This window comes from Octopus sinensis, linkage group LG16, assembly GCF_006345805.1.
Source record: "Octopus sinensis linkage group LG16, ASM634580v1, whole genome shotgun sequence".
Taxonomy (NCBI): Eukaryota; Metazoa; Mollusca; class Cephalopoda; order Octopoda; family Octopodidae; genus Octopus; species Octopus sinensis.
Window position 1 is genome coordinate 32,175,746 of NC_043012.1, and position 20,586 is coordinate 32,196,331.

At 38.4% G+C, this 20,586-nt stretch overlaps 1 protein-coding gene and 1 long non-coding RNA gene across 5 annotated transcripts in view; both read left to right on the forward strand.

Annotated features, from left to right (window-relative positions):
• Positions 1-20,586, forward strand: part of LOC115220536 (dnaJ homolog subfamily C member 5) — a 95,528-nt gene that overhangs the window by 12,269 nt on the left and 62,673 nt on the right. The window lies entirely within an intron of this gene.
• LOC118766552 lies at positions 1,793-18,750 on the forward strand. Its single transcript, XR_005002486.1, has 3 exons — positions 1,793-1,810; positions 17,749-17,857; positions 18,692-18,750. It is a non-coding gene; the product is annotated as an uncharacterized LOC118766552 (long non-coding RNA).

Consider the following 20,586-nt stretch of genomic DNA (forward strand, 5'->3'; position numbering starts at 1 on the left):
GTGATTACTGGCACTTGAGCCCCGTGCTAGTAGGGTATTATGAGCACCATCCGAGCGTGATCGTTGCCAGAGCAGCTATCTGGCCTCCGTGCAGGTGGCACGTGAAAGACGCATTTCAAGCGTGATTGTTACCAGCATCGCCTTACTGGCACCTGTGCCGGTGGCATGTGTAAAAGATTCGAGCATGGTCGTTGCTAGTACCGCCTGACTGACCCCGTGCCTGTGGCATGTAAAGGCACCCACTACACTCTCGGAGTGGTTGGCGTTAGGAAGGCCATCCAGCCGTAGAAACTGCCAGATCAAGATTGAAGCCTGGTTCGCCAGCCCTCAGTCATACGTGCAATCCATGCTAGCATGGAAAGCAGACGTTAAACGATGATGATGTGCGTGTGTATAATTATATATACTAGCAGACTCACCACACTTCAGGCAGTTTTCTGCTAGTCATAATGATAAGCAAACGTTGTGCAAGCCTAGGTGTTGTTAGGAAGTGCTTCCCTACCACATGATCTGATCCAGTCCCACTGCATGGCATCTTGGGTAGAGTCTTCTACTATAGTCCCAGGCCAACCAGAACCTTGTGAATGGATTTAACAGATGGAAAGAAGTCTGTTATGGGTATCTCCTCATCTTGACATCTCATGGTAGTTAGTTGTAAGCAGGTGTCACTGTCATACGAGTCGTATCATTTGCTTCCAGTCTTCCATGAAAACCTGTCCAGCAAAGAGAAAATATTATCTTACTTGGAAACAGGCGTGAGTTGGTGACCTTGGAAGGATTTCTAGCCATACAAAAATCTACCTCAGTAGAAAAGTGGACATTGGAAGGATGACATTTGTAGCCATGGCTCCAAATCGAGGATGAACTTCACAATTATTTTAGAAATTGCTCCGCATACTCCTTTACAAGCACTCTCCATGATGTGCAAAGCTGAGAGGTACCCCCCCACACACACTATGAGAGAGAGTGAGAGACATACACACACAAGTATAACTGGTTACAAAATGAACTTCTTAACTGTAGTTTTTGGATTCAGTCCCACTGCCTGATCTCGAGCCAGTGTCTTTTACTACAGCTTCGGGCCAACCAATGCTTTCTCGGTGCATACAAGAGACAGAAACAGAAAGAAGCTTATTATATAATGTGTGTGTTCATGTCTCCTTGTCTTGACATTGTGGACTAATTGTAAACAAGTATCGTCCTTCATTTACATTCTTCCAAGAAAACATTTTGCCTTCTTTTTGCTGCTTGTTTGAAGGACCAGGGAGGGTAATATTGGAAGCAGGTGATGGATGGCAACAGAAAGATCATCTGGCCACAGAAAATTTGTTTTGACAAATTTTATCTGACCCATACAGGCATGAAAAAGTAAAGGTTAAAACAATGATAATGATATATATATATATATATATATATATATATATATATATATATATATACTAGCACTATGACCCGGCAACGCTGGGTCATAGTGCTAGTGCATGCATATACAGCTGCATGCGTGCGCACATACACGCGAGTACTGCCCAAATCTCTGACTAATCACATACAACTAGCTGGCATTCAATTGGCGCATCAAGTTTTGTGCATTTTGATTGGGTTTTGGATAGAAAATTCACAAAAAAGTCACTTCTATTGATTTTTTAATGGTTTTGCGGGGTGACTGGGGAAATGTAAAGATGTGCACGACCACCCTTGAAAGTGTGAACCCTCTATCTGAAAAATTGTGGATTTGTATAAAAGACATACACACAGACAGACATTTTGCCATTTCCATATATATATATATATAATATATATATATATATATGTGTGTATATATATAATATATATTAGTTAAGGTGCATGGCTCAGTGATTAGAGCATCATGCTTACCAGTTGTTTCATTCCCAGATCAGGCTGTGTTCTTGAGCTAGACACTTTATTTTGTGTTGCTCCAATTCACTCAACTGTAGAATAGTTGTGATGTCAATAGTGCTAAGCTGTATTGGCCTTTCCCTTGGACAACATTGGTGGCATGGAGAGGGGAGACTGGTATGCTGGTCATCCGCAAACAGCCTTGCCTGGAGGGGAACTTTCTTGGTGCAATCTTACGGTCATTTGTGACCAAAGTGTGGTGGGTCTTTATTAGGACCTATATTCAATAAAACCTTTAAGGTAGAAGGCTGTGATTGTGAGAGAACTAGCTGCTATTTCATCAAGTTGAACAACCTGGTGTCAGTGCTTTGTTAAACGAGATTTACATAGGAACAATTCTCTTCTTCCTTCCGTATGTCTTACACTTTCAGTTTCGTATCTTCAGACTACATACTCAAAGTAACAGGTTACACAATTTAGGGTCACCTTTAGAGATGAGTTTTGACTTCTGAAGTTAATGAAAGGAAGCTTTTTACTTATTCATTTATTTTTTTTACCTCAGTCACACTTATATACATATTATTAGATGTGAATTTTAATCCTTTCATTACTGTATTTATTTTGAGATGCTCTGTGTGTCTTCCAATTATTTTAAATATAACGAAGAATTTAGTAAAATAACATGGTTATCATTAAGCTAATGTTAGGAACATAGATTTGGTGGAAGATTTGAATTCAAAACTTATGAAAACAAGACATTTATACTAAAGAGCTAGAGCCAGTTTCAGTTGAGTTGGTAACAAAAGGGTTAATCCTTTTAGCAAAACTATCACTAAACACTGATACAGTTAGCCAAGCCTACAAACCATTTTAGTTGTTCACCTTAGGCTTCTAGTGACCTCAACGACAACATGAATCTGCTCCATTTTCTGACTCTGTAAAGCTTTTGCCTTGTTTAAGGAATCAATAATTGCATTATATTGAACTCGTCACTTTGGCCATAACTGGCACAACTCAAACACATAAAAATAAAAGATCGAATCAATCAATTTTGTTAAAATTGTGTCATGAAATTTAGTAAACTGCAGCGGCTGTAAGTCTTCATTGCCTAACAACTAATCACCTAAAATTTACATCTCTTATGTTCTGTCTTTCAGAAGGTGCACTACAATGTTTATTTCAGTCTACCTGGTTGACAATAGGCATCATTCCTGCTGCAAAGCTCGTGTGTAGTTAACAGGGAAAAAACATCTGTCGAAATATAAATCTGCTACAGTAGTGTGTGAATGTGTAGGCTTACACGTGTTCATTCACATTATGTAGAAACGTGGTAAGGAATATTTGAAGGTGTGACACCAGTGCAGAATCACCTCCCTCCGACAAGTCATCCTAACGAGACATCTGCGATGGCTGGGTCATGCCCTCCGTTGTCAACCAAGAGAATTCATCTATGAAGCAATTGCCCCAGCTCCCCTTCAGGGTTGGCGAAAGCAATGTGATGGACAACAAAAAACCTGGCTGATGACAGTCAAGGCTGATCTGGAATCCAACCTAGGCCCCCATATCTACGGCGTTCACTGCTGGAATAAGGAGTGGTTGGGGATCACACGGTCGTTAGCCTCAAATCGCCAGGTCTGGTCAGCATTTGTGAGAGACGCAGCATTGAGGATGAATGAAGCCAGCTCAACCCACCCCGGGTGAATGCTGTCTCAAGTCAAGTCAAGAAACATGGTGTAGATTTAGAGTACATACACACATTTTCCCATGCTAGCATGGGTTGGACTTGATAATAACTTACAGGAACCAAGCTTGAGTTTGGTGGTCTTTCTCACACTGAACTTATTTATGTGTGTTTATGTATGTAATTAAGAGTAGCTGTCAAGAACTATTCCAATGGAGACTAAACAGAAGTGGTGTAGAGGAGTGGGGGAAGTCTTTATTGTGGGGAGGTACAATAAAATATACACATTGCAGTTTACTCTTTTCAGTCATTTGACTGTGGCCATGCTGAAGCACCACCTTTAGTCAAGCAAATCAACCCCAGGACTTATTCTTCGTAAGCCTAGTACTTATTCTATCGGTCTCTTTTGCAAAACCGCTAAGTTACAGGAGACATAAACACACCAGCATTGGTTGTCAAGCGATGTTGGGTGGGTGGGTGGGGGACAAACACAGACACAAACATACACACACACATATATATATATATATATATATATATATAAATATATATATATATATATATATACACACACATATATATATATATATATATATATATATATACACACACATATATATATATATATATATATATATATATATACTTTGGCGTTAGGAAGGGCATCCAGCCGTAGAAACACTGCCAGATTTGACTGGGCCTGATGAAGCCTTCTGGCTTCACAGACCCCAGTAGAACCGTCCAACCCATGCTAGCATGGAAAACGGACGCTAAACGATGATGATATATATATATATTATATATATATATATAACTTGAGTCAAGGAGGTCTATATAGCGTCCTTGGTTTGTAAAACTGTATACGGTAACGTCCTTTATTATTATTGTATATATAACATAATGCAAACGTGTAGCTTTTTTTGTGCATTTTGTTTGCAGAAAATAAAAAAATAACAGTAATAACGTTTAATAAATGTTGCTTATTGCAAGTTATGGATGATTCTTTTGTGACCTCATTGCTTTCAGGCTTAGCTTAAGGTATTTTCGCGCCAGACAACACAAAATGCATCTGAATAAACATTGCCAGACAGCAAATAGAGACTCGGATATTGCTTTGAAAATAATTTTCTTTTTTAACCTCATATATAGTATGCACTAGGGATTTTGACCTTTAAATTTTGGGGGGGAAATGTGGATTATACTTGGATTTATGGTATATTTTACAATGTTGGTACTTTTACTTACTCAACATTCCATGTTACATGTTGTTCATCCTAAAATTAAAGGTGTAAATCTTTTAGATGTTACAGTCCACCAAAACCACCTAATTTCATTTGAAATACATGGCTTTTTCCGTGCCACCAGCATGGGGGCCAGTCAGGTGGTACTGGAGCGAGGTCATGGCCAGTACCGCCTGATTGGCCCCCATGCCGGTGGCATATAAAAAGCACCCGCTACACTCTCGGAGTGGTTGACGTTAGGAAGGGCATCCAGCTGTAGAAACTGCCAGATCAAGATTGGAGCCTGGTGCAGCCATCTGGTTCACCAGCCCTCAATCAAAGTCGTCCAACCCATGCTAGTATGGAAAGAGGACGTTAAACGATGATGATGATGGATCCTTAAACATCTCAGGCAGAGATGTACTGTTTAAATTTTGTTTCCAAAATGATTTATGAGTTAAGAGCTGGATAACTATAGTTTTGTCAAATTGGGTTTTAATCAAATTTTACCATTTCCAGAGCATCAATAGTTTGAGTTCATAAGTGTTTATTTGCTTCAGTTTTTTTTTTTTTTTTCTCAATCCAATTTTTAGAAAATATAATTAAGAAAAATGCTGCATCATATTTTGAAGGTCTCTTGTAAACAATCATTCTACTTTCTTTCATGTATCTTTTATTTAGTTGGTAATTTAACATTTTTCATCTAATTTTTTTTCCCCCCACCAATCTTACCAGATATCAGTAGCTTTGCAGATTTAAACATTTGTATAGAAAATAGGTTATTTCACACAAAGGATGTTCATATATTACTAACAGCTAAAAAAAAAAACTTTTATATTTTTGTTGTATGACTTCAGACAACTCTATTCAAGCAAAACCTACATACATATTTTCAGTAAGTTAGACGAAAGGAATGTTGAAAGTATGTCCACACATTTACAGCTTAACCCTTTAGCTTTCAAATTCCTCTGTCTAATGCAATGCTTATTTATTCACATTGCTTTGGGTTAATCATGTATTACCTTGTAGCTTCAAGATTTTAATGATGTGACTACGTTTACCCTGCACAAGTGAAAGCAGGGTATTGTAATAACTTATTTTCACAACAGCATTGGTTGTCAAGCGATGTTGGGGGGACAAACACACACACATATATATACATATACATATATACGACAGGCTTCTTTCAGTTTCTGTCTACCAAATCCACTCACAAGGCTTTGGTTGGCCCGAGGCTATAGTAGAAGACACTTGCCCAAGGTGCCACGCAGTGGGACTGAACACAGAACCATGTGGTTGGTATGCAAGCTACTTACCACACAGCCACTTTTTCATATGAATTTAGTTCATTTAAAAAGCATGAGTAAGCGACATATTGTAAGCCACACTAATTTGCGAAAAAAATAAATAAATAAATCTGCATGCAGGGTATTCATCGCCCTCCAATGCCTTTTTTCCCATTATTTTTAGAATGTTATTGTTGAGTAAGTGTGAGAGGTTAGGTCTGATTGATTTGAACATAAAACATTTAGAATATCAGGGCGAGATGTGGCTGGTTTAAATGCTAGAGAGTTAAATGTTAATTACAACTTTTCTTAGTTATCTTCATCTCTCAGTGGAAAGACTTAAAAATTTTCTGATGATTCTAAAAGTCAAAATACCTTCATTGTTAGGGTAGTATTATTATAGCCACATGTCCTCCTTTCTATGAATCACTGTACCATAAACTGCGAGGTCATAACTAGCTGGACAGGTTAAGTAATTTTGTATTGGGACACGGTACAATGGCTATAGTATATTTTAAATTGTCCGTCTCTCACACAATATCTTTTCCATTTGTCAAAAGGCATGGAATTTAAGTAGGATAAAATTACTCTGACAGGAAATGGGGGAGCTTTTCGGTTTGAACAGCAGTTTTTAACATAATTTCTGGATAACTAAAAAATTTTAAACTTCGTATACTGGAAGAATGTGTTTATAAAACCTCTTTTTCTCTTGGCTTTATTGAGAAAATTCTATAGTTTGTAAGATTTTTGTTGTTTTTTTCTTCAATTTCTACAATTTCAACCAATCACTGACATCCATTGAGGTAAACAACATTCTGTGCCGTATGAATATGTCCCTCGTTTAAGAAACAGATTGGGTTTATTTACATTTGTGAAGAAAAAAAGATACCCTTCCCCCCACCCCTAACCCTAAAATAGATTGAAATGCAATAGATCGATACTAGGGTCATAATTATGGGTGACAATTTCATATGACACTGCTAGAAAAAACTGCCGTTCAAACTGAAAAGATCCGAAATGGGTTTGTATTGTTGCAGCAAAAGATTTATTATATAGATTTAATAAGTGTCTTAGTTCCTCCCTTACACCTAGCCTGTACATCAGGCTGTAAGACATCTCCAGTCCTCTTGGTTTTGAGCATAGTTGCCTGCATCCTCCCAGGTGATGCTAAATTGCTTCAGATCTTTGAAAGTGACACATGTCTTCATGAATCACCTTCTGTTTTGTTTTTTTTATCTCTCACATTACTCATTGTGTCTTTGGAAGTCATTCTTCTTGCAGTTGGAAAACATGACCTGACAGTCTCGCTCTTCTTTCTGCCACAATCTCCTGCAGGCTGCACAGATTAGCTTTTCTCAAGCCTAAGGATCAACTCTAAAAAAACCCAAGGTGATGCAGGGCAAATGAGCAAACAGTTACACAAACTTTTGGGAATGAAGTCTCCATTGAAATAACAAGCCTAGAATTAGTTAATTAGCCATCATTTATATGAACTAATGACTCCAGTGACGAGTTATTTCCAACCTTTTGTCCTTATGAGAGATTATTTATGATTAGAAAGAATAAACCTACTTCCTTAATGAATATATGCAAAAGAGCCGGTTAAATGGGTTTTCTCCCAATAACTCACTGTTCATTCAAATCTTCTGTCAAGAATTTTCAGTAAACTCTCTCAACAGTTTGGACATTTATCAAAAAGGTTTTCTAGACAATTACTTCCATCATTATATTCTTTGTTTTCTAAACATTTTAATCAGGTTCACTGCTGTTTGTGTTCTGAAGCATTCTGGTACATATGTATAGTGCTGGCTAATAATCCATTCAATGAGGCTAGCACAATAGCCTCACTAGACTGCCATTACTGAAAAATTGTGGACTAATAACTGTACATTTGATGATAGCCAGGAAATTAGATTGTTAATACCTTTTTCTGGCGAGAAATATAAATATTAGAAATATTGAATTTCTAAATGTCTCAGAGAGACATGAGTGGTGGTGGAGTGATATAGTGGTTGTATACTGTCAAGTTAACGTGACAGTCCCGTAAAGGGAATTACACCACCACTATTTAGCCCTAGGAAGCATCAACGCTTCCTGTCGGCTTTGACACATTTCCTGTGTCGGTATATTTGTGAAGGGGAGGCAAGCGCCCCCACCAGAAGGACACAGGAAATGTGTCAAAACCGACAGGAAGCGTCGATGCTTCCTAGCGCTAAATAGCGGTGGTGTAATTCTTTTTACGGGACTGTCACGTTATGTTGACAGTATACAACCAATATAAATATTCATACTTCAAATCTAATGCAGGGCAATTTACATATTCAGGAATATATCACCTGATGATAGTTGTAGATTTAATTAAAACTTACAGATAAAAACATTGAGGAAATTAATAACTCAGATAACATTAATTACAAATATTTACAGTTTTTAATTTTGATGGTGAGAGGAATTTCACATTTTATCAGCAATGACAACCAGCAAACATGGATACAATTGGTTAGTAAATTGACTAAATCCAAATTACCATGCAAAGATTTGTCCTTGAAACTGTATCAGTACTATTCCAGTTTACAATATACCATTCTTTTAGATGTTCTACAATTCTAAGTTTGCAACTCCAGTGTATTAAAAATAAGGGCTAAACAAGTATGGTTGTGTGGTAAGAAACTTGCTTCCCAACCACATAGTACCAGGTTCAGTCCTACTGTGTAACACCTTGGGCAAGTGCCTCAGGCCAACCAAAGCCTTGCGAGTGGAGTGGAGCCCATCGTGTTTGTATGTAAGTATGTATGTATATATATATACATATATATATAATGTGTGTGCTTATCCCCCACCTCCACTTGACAACCAGTTCTGGTGTGTTTACGTTCTCATAACTTAGCAGTTTCGCAAAAGAGACTGATAGAATAAGTACTAGGCTTTAAAAATAATAAATCCTGGAGTTGATTTGTTCAACTAAAGCCCTTCAATGTGGTGTCCCAGTATGGCCACAATCAAATGACTGTAAAAGATAAGGAAAAAATATTCATTATGTTGTCTGCTTTTTTTTTTTATGCTGATATCATCATCATCATACATCCGTTTTCCATGCTAGCATGGGTTGGACGGTTTGACCAGGGTCTTTGAAGCCAGGAGGCTACACCAGGCTCCAGTCTGATCTGGCAGTGTTTCTACAGAGGGCTTCCCGCTCAGAGTAAAAGGTAGACTGTAGTATGCATGTGTACAAACAGCCATACTACATGGCAGTGAAACATGGTCCATGCCTGCTAAGGACATGCGTAAGCTTGCAAGGAATGAAGCCAGTATGCTCCACTGGATGTGTAATGTCAGTGTGCATACTCGACAGAGTCTAAGTACCTTGAGAGAAAAGTTGTGCCTAAGAAGCATCAGATATGTGCATGAGAAACGACTGCGCTGGTATGGTCATGTGGAGAGAATGGATGAGGATAGTTGTGTGAAAAAGTACCACACCCTAGCGGTTGAGGGAACTTGTGGAAGAGGTAGACCCAGGAAGACCTGGGATGAGGTGGTGAAGCACGACCTTCGGACATTAGGCCTCACCGAGACAATGACTAGTGACCGGGACCTTTTGAAATATGCTGTGCTTGAGAAGACCTGGCAAGCCAAGTGAGACCATAACCCATGGTCTATGCCAGGGGTCTAACCAGCCTACTTATGTGTACCTTTCCTTCATTGGACACTAAACTCTGCTTGCGAAGACCTGTTGAGGCAAGTGAAATCGAAATCAAATTCGATGACTGGCATCTATGCTAGTGGAGTGTTAAGAGCAATATCCAAACGTAATCGTTGCCAGGGCATCTGACTGGTTTCTGTGCTGGTGGCACATAAAAAGCATCTTTCGAGCATGATCATTACCAGCGTCGCCCTACTGGCACATGTGCTGGTGGCACAGGAAAAAAGTATTTGTGCGAGGTCATTGCCAGTGCCACTGGACTGGCTCCTGTGCAGGTGGCACATAAAAAGCACTATTTGAGCGTGGCCGTTGCCAGTACTGCCTGACTGGCCCTCGTGCCGGTGGTATGTAAAAGCACTCACTACACTCTCGGAGTGGTTGGTGTTAAGAAGGGCATCCAGATGTAGAAACTCTACCAGATCAGATTGGAGCCTGGTTTGCCAGTCCTCAGTCAAATCATCCAACCCATGCCAGCATGGAAAGCGGACATTAAACGATGATGATGATGATGTGTATAAATCACTACCAATTCCACTTCTGTCTATTATTAAGCATGGCCACTTCCCAGATGACAAAGTTTTGTATTTTCCTTGCAAATTGGTCTTTACTAGATTTACTTTTAGATTTCTTGATTCCAAGCTCTGGTTTCACATTAGGAACTTTTCCTCATCTAGAGCTATACCACTGGCATATAGAAATTCTCACAGACAGCTAGTCTTAAATTCCTTATGTTATAGCCTGGGATGACTAAGTGGGAAGCTGACAACTAGGATTTGATGGACATTTTCCTGCATAAAGAATCTTCTCACTGAACTCATTGCTAGCTCTCAGTTTGCTGACACCATGATTTTATCCATCATTTATGAATACTGATATTGCACAACCTGTAGAGTATGCTCCTGTTATTTCTTTCCAAGGCTCTTACAAACCATTCATCTACACTGTCTTCTTAACAACCATTGAACTACATACATTTTGAAGCTTTAAACCAGCTCAACAAATATTAAGTACGATGGCTTGCACATAGTCAATAACTTCTTCTGTTGTCTCAATGAGTAAAGCGCATTGAGGTGGGAAGGTAGAGTATTTCATTAAAGCTGTTCTTGTTTAATTAGCTGCCCTATAACTCTGTCACTTTCAAGACTTCATCCATCAATTCTATTTCTCTGCAATTGCTTCTAGCTAGAATATCTCCTTTACTCTTGCTGCAATATGCTAGTAATTGAGCAACATAGTCGCATTTCAAGAATTAGGGTTGACCTGGAGTTAAACAATAACAACCTGATGGATCATGTGAATTACTGTGACCCACTTTGCCAGATAGTTTCAATATCTTAGTAACTATCTCTGATGCTTCTGTTTTCCTTGCCTTAATATGCTTAATAAACCTTTAACTATCTGCAAGTTCCTTTATTGGATCTAGTCTTATAGTTTCAATCTGCTTCCATAGTTTATAATATATATTTCGCTGGACTGATTCCTGTGCAGGTGGCAAGTAAAGAAACACCGTTTCGACCCTGTGCTTGAGATCTATTGAGTCAAGTACACCAACATCAAAAATCAATGGAAATTGTAGTTGTGATCCCTGTGCCGGTGGCACATAAAAAGCACCATCCAAATGTGGCTGATGCCAGCACCACCTTGACTGGCTTCCGTACCGGTGGTACGTAAAAAGCACCAACTGATTGTGGCCATGTCAGCCTCGCCTGGCACATAAAAAGCACCCACTACACTCACGGAGTGGTTGGTGTTAGGAAGGGCATCCATCTGTAGAAACACTGCCAGATCAAGATTGGAGCCTGGTGCAGCCTTCTGGCTTCCCAAATCCCGGTTGACCTGTCCAACCCATGCTAGCATGGAAAACAGACGTTAAACGATGATGATGATGATTTCAAATAGTGTGTTTTGAAAATTTATTTTTGTTGTACTTCATGTCAAGATTCTGTGAAATGTTCTTTAGGGTACAAATAAAACTCCCCCTCCCCCCGAGTTATGGACCCACCCTGATTCTATCCTTTTTGTATTGCATTTTCCTTGCAAAAGGTTAACAGTGAGATTGTTGACTGATACATCTGCTGATTCAGTCTATTATTTCGACTGGATAATTTTGATATAAAGTGCCTGAAAGTTTCAGCACACTTCTTAACCTGCTCTTTGACACAATCTTGATTTGAATTTCCTGTTATTTTATTGACTAGATCCAGTTCTACTTTGAAAGGCTTTTCATCTCTTTAAAATACTTGTAGACTGCTGAGCAATGTTACTTGTATGCATACTTATTTCATTTATGTGTGTGTGAAATGTATACACTTATAAATATGCATAAATGTGTATGCGTAGACATATGGTTAAATGTGTATATATGTGTGTGTGTAATCGGTATGTATTTTTATTCTTTCACTTGTTTCAGTCATTTGAAGGGTTTTTTAATCAAACAAATTGACCCCAGGACTTAATTCTTAAGCTTATGTATGTACTCTATTGATTTCTTTTGCTGAACCTCTAAGTTACAGGGATGTAAACACACCAACACCGGTTGTTAAGCAGTGAGGGGGAAACAAACACAGCTTCCCAATCACACAGTTCCAGGTTCAGTCCCGGTGCATGACACCTTGGGCAAGTGTCTTCTACCCTTGCCTTGTGAGTAGATTTGGGAGACAGAAACTGAAAGAAGCCTCGTGTGTGTGTGTGTGTATATATATATATACCTGTGCCGGTGGCACATAAAAAGCACCATCCGAATGTGGCCATTGCCAGCGCCGCCTTGGCTGGCTTCCATGCCGGTGGCACATTAAAAGCACCAACCGATCGTGGCCGATGCCAGACCCCCCCCTAGCACCTGTGCAGGTGGCACGTAAAAAGCACCAACCGATCGTGGCCGATGCCAGATCCCCCCTGGCACCTGTGCAGGTGGCACGTAAAAAGCACCCACTTCACTCGCAGAGTGGTTGGTGTTTGGAAGGGCATCCAGCCGTAGAAACACTGCCAGATCAGACTGGAGCCTGGTGCTGCCCCTGGCTTCCCAGACCCCAGTCGAACCGTCCAACCCGTGTTAGCGCGGAAAACAAATGTTAAACGATGATGATATATATATATATATATATATATATAATAGATAGATAGATAGATATGTGTGTGTGTCTGTTTACATCCCCATAACTTAGCAGTTTGGCAAAAGTGACCAAAACAAAAGCACTAGGCTTACAAAGGAAAAGTCCTGGGGTCGATTTTGTTCAACTAAAGGCGGTGTTCCAATATGACCGCAGTCAAATGACTGAAACAAGTAAAAGAATGAAGCAATACACACACACACACACACACTTCTTTCAGTTTCCGTCTACCTAATTCACTTACAATGCTTTGGTCAACTTGAGGCTATATGGTACCAGACACTTTCCCAAGGACCGTGTAGTTGGGAAGCGAGCTTCTTACCACACAGCCATGCCTGCGCCTATGTATGTATATGTTAATGTTCATCTCAAGACTATTGGCTCATTAGGGCTGAGTTTACCTTGGTTTTCAGGGCATTGAATGACTGAGTCCCAACTGGACTTGGATGTCAAACACAGTTAACTCCCAGCTGTTGGTGGTACTCATACTCAACTGAGTGAAGCAATATAAAATGAAGCGTCTTACTCAAGTACGCAACACACGGCATTGTGGTTGAGGTATTAGACTCAGGATTGTAATGTCATGTGTTCAATTCCTGGACTAGGCAGCTCATTATGTTCTTTAGTTATTTATATGTGCTTCTGTATATATATGTGTGTGTGTGTGCTTGTACGTTTACAAGCACACACACATATATATATACACATATATATACATATATATATATATCAATGGAAATTGTAGTTGTGATCCCTGTGCCAGTGGCACATAAAAGCACCCACTACACTCACAGAGTGGTTGGCGTTAGGAAGGGCATCCAGCTGTAGAAACACTGCCAGATCAGACTGGAGCCTGGTGCAACCTCCTGGCTTCCCAGACCCCAGTCGAACCGTCCAGCCCATGTTAGCATGGAGAGCGGACATTAAACGATGATGATATGTGTGTGAAATTTTCTCCAGTTGCCTGCTGGCTACACTCTTCATTGCTGTTACTCTTTAAAAAAAAAGTCAGCAAAATATCCACAATTGAAGAGGCTCACCAAATCCGTGTGCATGAAATGCACGCGCGCGTTTTTGCACGTGAGTGTGTACGGTGCGTGTCTATGTTACACAGGTGTGTTCCTTGTCTCTGACAGAGATGGCGTCTAAGGGAGATAATTGCTTTTAAATATTCTGACTTTTCTCTTCAAATATACTGCTTTTATGTTAACTATTAAACGATACTGCCTCTTGTTCTCTCTCCCACTCTTTTTGTTTCTTTCTTATACATTGTTATATCACACAAAGACATACTAAATGTACATAACATATCCCGTTTTCATGTTAATTTCTCATGTTCTAAATAATCTTCTTAGAATAAGCCAGGTTAAAATCTCATTTTTAATCTGTTGCTACTAATTCTTATTTGTCTCTCAGTGATTATCTCATTTGATCATGCTAGATGACCAAAAGCTTAATTTTTTTTTTAATTCTCATTACATTAGTTTGTGTATATTATTATTGTTTACACATAAATAGCTGTATTTTTTTTTTCCTACTGTATGATGAATTTTTGTATTTTAAGAGTTAACAAAACTGCTAAAATGGAGGACAGTTTATTAGTGAAAGCGACTGTTCTGTCTGAATATAAAAGAAAATATGTACTTCTAGACACAATATTGTAACAATTTATAAATTTTATTTTTATTCTACATAATGTTAGTCATTTAAAATATTTTTTTATCAAATAACCCTAATTTACTAATCTGTACGATATGATATTTAATCAATTTAGTTGACTCAATATATAACAGATACTTTTAATTTCAAAGGTTATGGAAGATGAAGTTAACCCAATTAACATTTTAAGTTGGACTTAAGAAACTAAATACTATAGAGTAATTAGTCCAGCTTAGCCATTTCTAACACTTTACTGTTTTACACTACTATTACTACTACTAATAATAATGATAATAATAATAATAACTGCCCTGATGCAGTACCAGACAGTGGTTCTCATGGTTTCTGATCTTAACTGATTGGAAGTGTTATCATGTACATTGTTTTATCTTGGTATAAAAGATGGGCTACAGCAAAAATTCTGCTCAATACCACAGATTTGCTTGTCAGTTGTTTGACCTTAACCAGTTGAGCATGTCCCTTAGTGGCTGACGATATGTGCATCTCTGATCACGAGCAGAAGTAGTGGGGGAGCATCATAGCCATGTGTTGAGAGGGATTCTTTGGGGTTTGAATAATTCACCTCTGGAAAATGGGTGTTTCATTCAACATCCTTAAACAACCCTTATTCAGGGACCTTTTGAGTGGGATGGGTTACTTGACCAGAAGAAAATTGTAACTGGGTCCCACCTGCAAGGTCATGTGCTGTTTATCTTGATATGACATCACTATGTCGCACACATATTGTTGTGATGCATGTGCCTGGTGTACCCTTATCAGACGGGTAGTCATGATGGGTATACTGGGCTCTGTATATTTTAACCCAGTGTCACTTTGAAGGCATGCACTGCTCTCACTCAATAATAATAATAAATGATGGACTCTCCTGTTGAAGATGATGTATTTGTGTTCAGCTTAAGCCAAATAACCTGCACAAATGATTTGTTTCTTGTGATCAAATGTATGTGCTGTGCATTAGCTCACTCCTCTTTCAAATCAACATAAACAGGTGCATAATGTACAATACATTGGGTGTCAGAATGATCACAGAGCAACATGAGATGAGGTGTTTTGCTCAAGAACACAATGCACCATCCAATCTAGGAACTGAAGCCACTAAGCCATGCATCCTCATAACAATAATAATAATAATAATGATCCTTAGGCTTGAAATATTTTATTTAGGGGAGTGGGCTAGTCAATTCCAACCTCAGTGCTCAACTGGTACTTAGTTCATTGATCCTGAAAGGATGAAATGCAAAGTTGACCTTGGTGGAATTTGAGCTCAGAATTGTAGAGATGGACGAAGTGCATCTAAGCATTTTGTCTGACTTGCTGATAATTCTGCCAGCTTGTCGCCTTAATAATCTTTCTACTATAGGCACAAGATCTGAAATTTTGAAAGAGGGAGTAGTCAGTTACTTCGACCCTCGTGCTCAACTGGTACTTATTTTATCAACCTTGAAAATATGAAAAGCAAAGGTGACTTCAGTGGAATTTGAACTCAGAACTTAAAGATGAGCAAAATACTGTCAAGCATTTTTCCTGGTATGCTAACAATTTCCCCAACTCACCACCTTAATGATAATAATAACATAAATAATTATGAGAAGGAAGAGTATGTTTTTTTGTTTTGTTTTTGGCTCAGGACCACTGGTAGATCATGTGGCTATTTTAAGAACATAATTACATTAGCTTTGCATGACCTAAACGGCAAAAAAGCACTTAATTTTTTACAAAAGCGTACTTAGTATTTTGTCCTTTTAATATGTCGTAAAACTGGTAAGGAAAATAATAGAAGTTAAGGGATTAAAAGAAAATATTTGTGTGTGGGTGTGCATGTGTGGCCATGAGCTCATAAAGTTCACTTTGTAACCATGTGATTTCAGTTTCAACCAGACTGCCCAGTGTCTTCTATAGCCTTAGACTGACTGGCATGTGAATGGAATTCGTTGTTGCAGGCATGGCTATGTGATCAGGAAGTTCACTTTGCCACTATGTGGTTTCATGTTCAACCTCAGTGCCTAGGGTTCTTTTCCTATAGCTTTGGACTCACTGGTTTGTGAGTGGGATTCATTGACAAAAATTGAAGTAAATCCCATTAAAAGTGCTTGAATTATTTAAATCCTCCTGTAAACAAAACTCGGATCTTTTCGGTTTGAACGGCAATTTTTTCTAGCGGTGTCATATGAAATTGTCACCTATAATTATGACCCTAGAATCAATCTATTGCATTTCAATCTGTTTTAGGGTTAGGGTTAGTTAGGGGTGGGGGGAAGGGTATCTTTTTTTCTTCACAAATGTAAATAAACCCAATCTGTTTCTTAAACGAGGGACATATTCATACGGCACAGAATGCTTTTTAACTCAATAGACATCACTGATTGGTTGAAATTGCAGAAATTGAAGAAAATAAACAACAAATATCTTACAAACTATAGAATTTTCTCAATAAAGCCAAGAGAAAAAGATGTTTTATAAACACAATCTACCAGTATACGAAGTTTAAAATCTTTTAGTTACCTAGAAATTATGTTAAAAACTGCCGTTCAAACCGAAAAGATCCCAAAACTCCTATACTTTCAGTGACTGGATTGATTTCACTGTTAAGGACCAGTGGAAAGAAAAATGCCTTACTTGAAAACCAGTTCAGTTTGGTAACAGGAGAGAAACAAGCCAGTATGGAAAACATAGAAACAGTGATGACTGACACACACGCATACACGCACATATAGAGTTCAAATAGCTGAAGCATTTCTCAAAATACTCGTTATACAAGGTAAATGAATTACTAAAGCCATACAATACAGATTTATGTCATCATCATCATTGTTTAGCATCTGCCTTCCATCCAGGTAGGAATCACCCAGGTAGAAGACTACACCAGGCTACTGTATCTGTTTTGGCAGGGTTTTTACAGCTATATACCCTTCCTAAACCCAACCACTCTGCAGAGTGGACTGAGTGCTTTTTATGTGGCACCAGCATAGGCAGAGGCAGTTTTAACCTGTTTTTTACTGTTGAATGCCCTTCCAAATACAAACCACTTCACAATGTGGACTGGATGCTTTTTACATGGCACTAGCAGGGTCACCAAGTTACTTGCAAGACAAGTAATTTTGAGAGTTTTCCACAAATTATCTACATAGCTAATATACTCTACCAGTGCCATATGTGCAAGAAAATTCTGTGGGTTTTATTTCTTCAATAGTTTACCAAACTAAAAATGGCTAAGATTACCATTATTTAACATCCATTTTCCATACTGGTATGGATTGGCTGATTTGACTGGATCTGGCAAGGCCAAGGGCTGCACTAAGCTCCATTGTCTGATCTGGCAGGGTGTCTATGGCTGGATGTCCCTCCTAATGCCAGCCTCTTCACAGAGTGTACTGGGTGCTTTTCATGTGGCACCAGCATCGCTATCAATTCTGTTGTGGAGTACGGATCTTGAGTACAGCAATGCACCAGATATCTCTGTCCTTAATCATCCCTTTCATACGGCTCAGTGTCTTGAGATCGGTCATCAATACTTTATCCCATATCTTCCTGGGTCTCCCTCTCCCACAAGTTCCATCCGTTTTAAGTGATCAGCACTTCTGTATGCAACTCTCTACATCCAGACTGTGTGTGTGTGTGCACATGTGTATAAAGTCCTATTCAACTATGTTCAATTACACTTGGATGTGAGAATAACTTCTCTTGCAGAGCTTGTCTTGGGAGAGAATTCTCCTCTTGGATGTGTGAATTCTAGCTTGACCAAGCTCTTTGCACATCAGCATACATATCGTGTTCTGTTTCAATAAGAACAATCCCATTCTTACAAGGCTGTGTGTATGACCAATTTGGTTCCCATTGCTGACAGTGAAACAGCGCAGAAACACATGTCCTTAGTCTGTGAATGACATCATTTGATCCTATCTTGCGTTCTGATGCATATTTAGGACAATTTTCTCCTGGAACTAGCTCTGCAATGGGAGGTCTTCTCATGTCTAAGTGCAGTAGATGATGTAATGTACAATTTCATACAAATATATTTCATTCAATACTGCTTTGTGCAGTGTTATAGTGTGATTCATCGTTTAACGTCCGCTTTCCATGCTAGCATGGATTGGACGTGTGACTGAGGGCTGGCGAACCAGATGGCTGCACCAGGCTTCAATCTTGATCTGGCAGAGTTTCTACAGCTGGATGCCCTTCCTAACGCCAACCACTCCGAGAGTGTAGTGGGTGCTTTTACGTGCCACCGGCATGGAGGCCAGATAGCCGCTCTGGCAACGATCACGCTCGGATGGTGCTTTTACTTGTTTCAGTCATTTAACTGCAGCCATACTGGGGCACCATCTTGTAGAATTATTGCCAAACAAATCAACCTCAGTTCTTATTTTTTTTAAGCTTTCCATGGCTATATTTTGTACAGGGTCTCGGCTCTATTTGTTTGAATCTATATTATTGACCAAACTAAAACACTCCTAAACCAAATTTTCTTATTGTTTTGCTTAACCAGTGCATAGAGTTGTATTCTATGCTTTCACATGTTATTCTATGTGACTAGTTTCAGCTATTGATATAATTTATTCAATGTTTCTTATTATTTTGTGGGGTAGTGGGAAGAGAAATCTCCCTCTTTAAATAATATCCCTTGAAACCACTACACTACCGCAGTGCAGAATTGATTTTGTAATCATTCGGAATGTTATGTGAACTCTCATCAACAATAAGCAATACTCCTGTAGCTGCCACTTAGTTTTGATATTGGAGTAGTAGCGGTAGTAGCTTCTGTGTTTTCTGTAACAAATAATAAAGACAGGTGAGATTGAGAAAATCCCTCCAGGTGAATAATCTTGTTTGATTGATTGCAGGGCATGATAGCATTGAGATACGACTTGAAGATTGGTCAAGAAAGTTATTAATATCATAAGAATAAAGTTATCTCCTCTTTTTTTAATTTTTGTTTTTCCTCCTTCTATTCACCGATTTGGAGTTGTTTATCTCTATTCTGATCAGATGCAATAAGGAAGATATTATTAATATTAATACGGAAGTATTGATTTATTAATAAATCCCCACCACCAAAAGAAAAAATATTTACTTATCTAGAATGTATCATAAGTTGAAAAATAGGGTGTAGCAGTATATAGTTGGAGTGAGTCATACAAATTGTAGCACACTTTTTAAGAATATAGGACAGTTGTTATTGCCTATTTTGACTGATGGTTATAGAAACCATATTTAAGATAGATTCTGACAAATATTGAAGAAGAAATGTTGAAGAGTGTACATAAATTCCAGAAACTTGTATGAGTAAAATAATTTTGTTTTTTGGAACAGTGGATCTCAAACCACATAACTATAAATAACATCATCTAAATATTGGTTGAAAAACCCTTTTGGATAAAAAAAAAGTTGAAGGATATGCGATTGTATATATTTTAAATGATATATTGACTGGATAGTTATGGCTGGAGCATTTTTGCATTATCTATTAAAGCAGGTTACAGAAACAAAATTTTAAGAAGTATATATTGTAGAAGAGCGTACGCTCGAAATGTAAAAGACTCTTTCTATTCCTGAGCTTTATACTAATACATCTGTTTGTTTTGTAAACCACTTGTCTTCGTCTTTTGTTTTTTTTCGTAAACTCTCGTATATATTCTTATAGCAGCATACTTAGAATAACTTAGAAAGGTGTTGGCCCAGGCCATGTCTAACTTAATAGCACCACCTGGCATATATAAAGAAACCAAAGTAAATTTTGTCTCTTTGCTGATTTGGTTTTGTAATTTACTTGTGAGCCATTTCAATGGTTTAAATAAATAGGAGACAATCTCAGTTGATAAGATCTCTAATGCATACATATGAAATATAATGAACATTTAATATATAATAATCACTCTCATAGAATACTGTAACATTGATTTTAAACATTTTGCTGCACACCAATTCGCTGGGACAGTAAATATAACTTACTGTTGGTTGTCTTCCTATACAGCCATATACTTGCAGCTGCAAAATTAGGTAACATCTAGTTCTCATGTATAATGCACACCTATAACTTAACTGGTGGAAAATT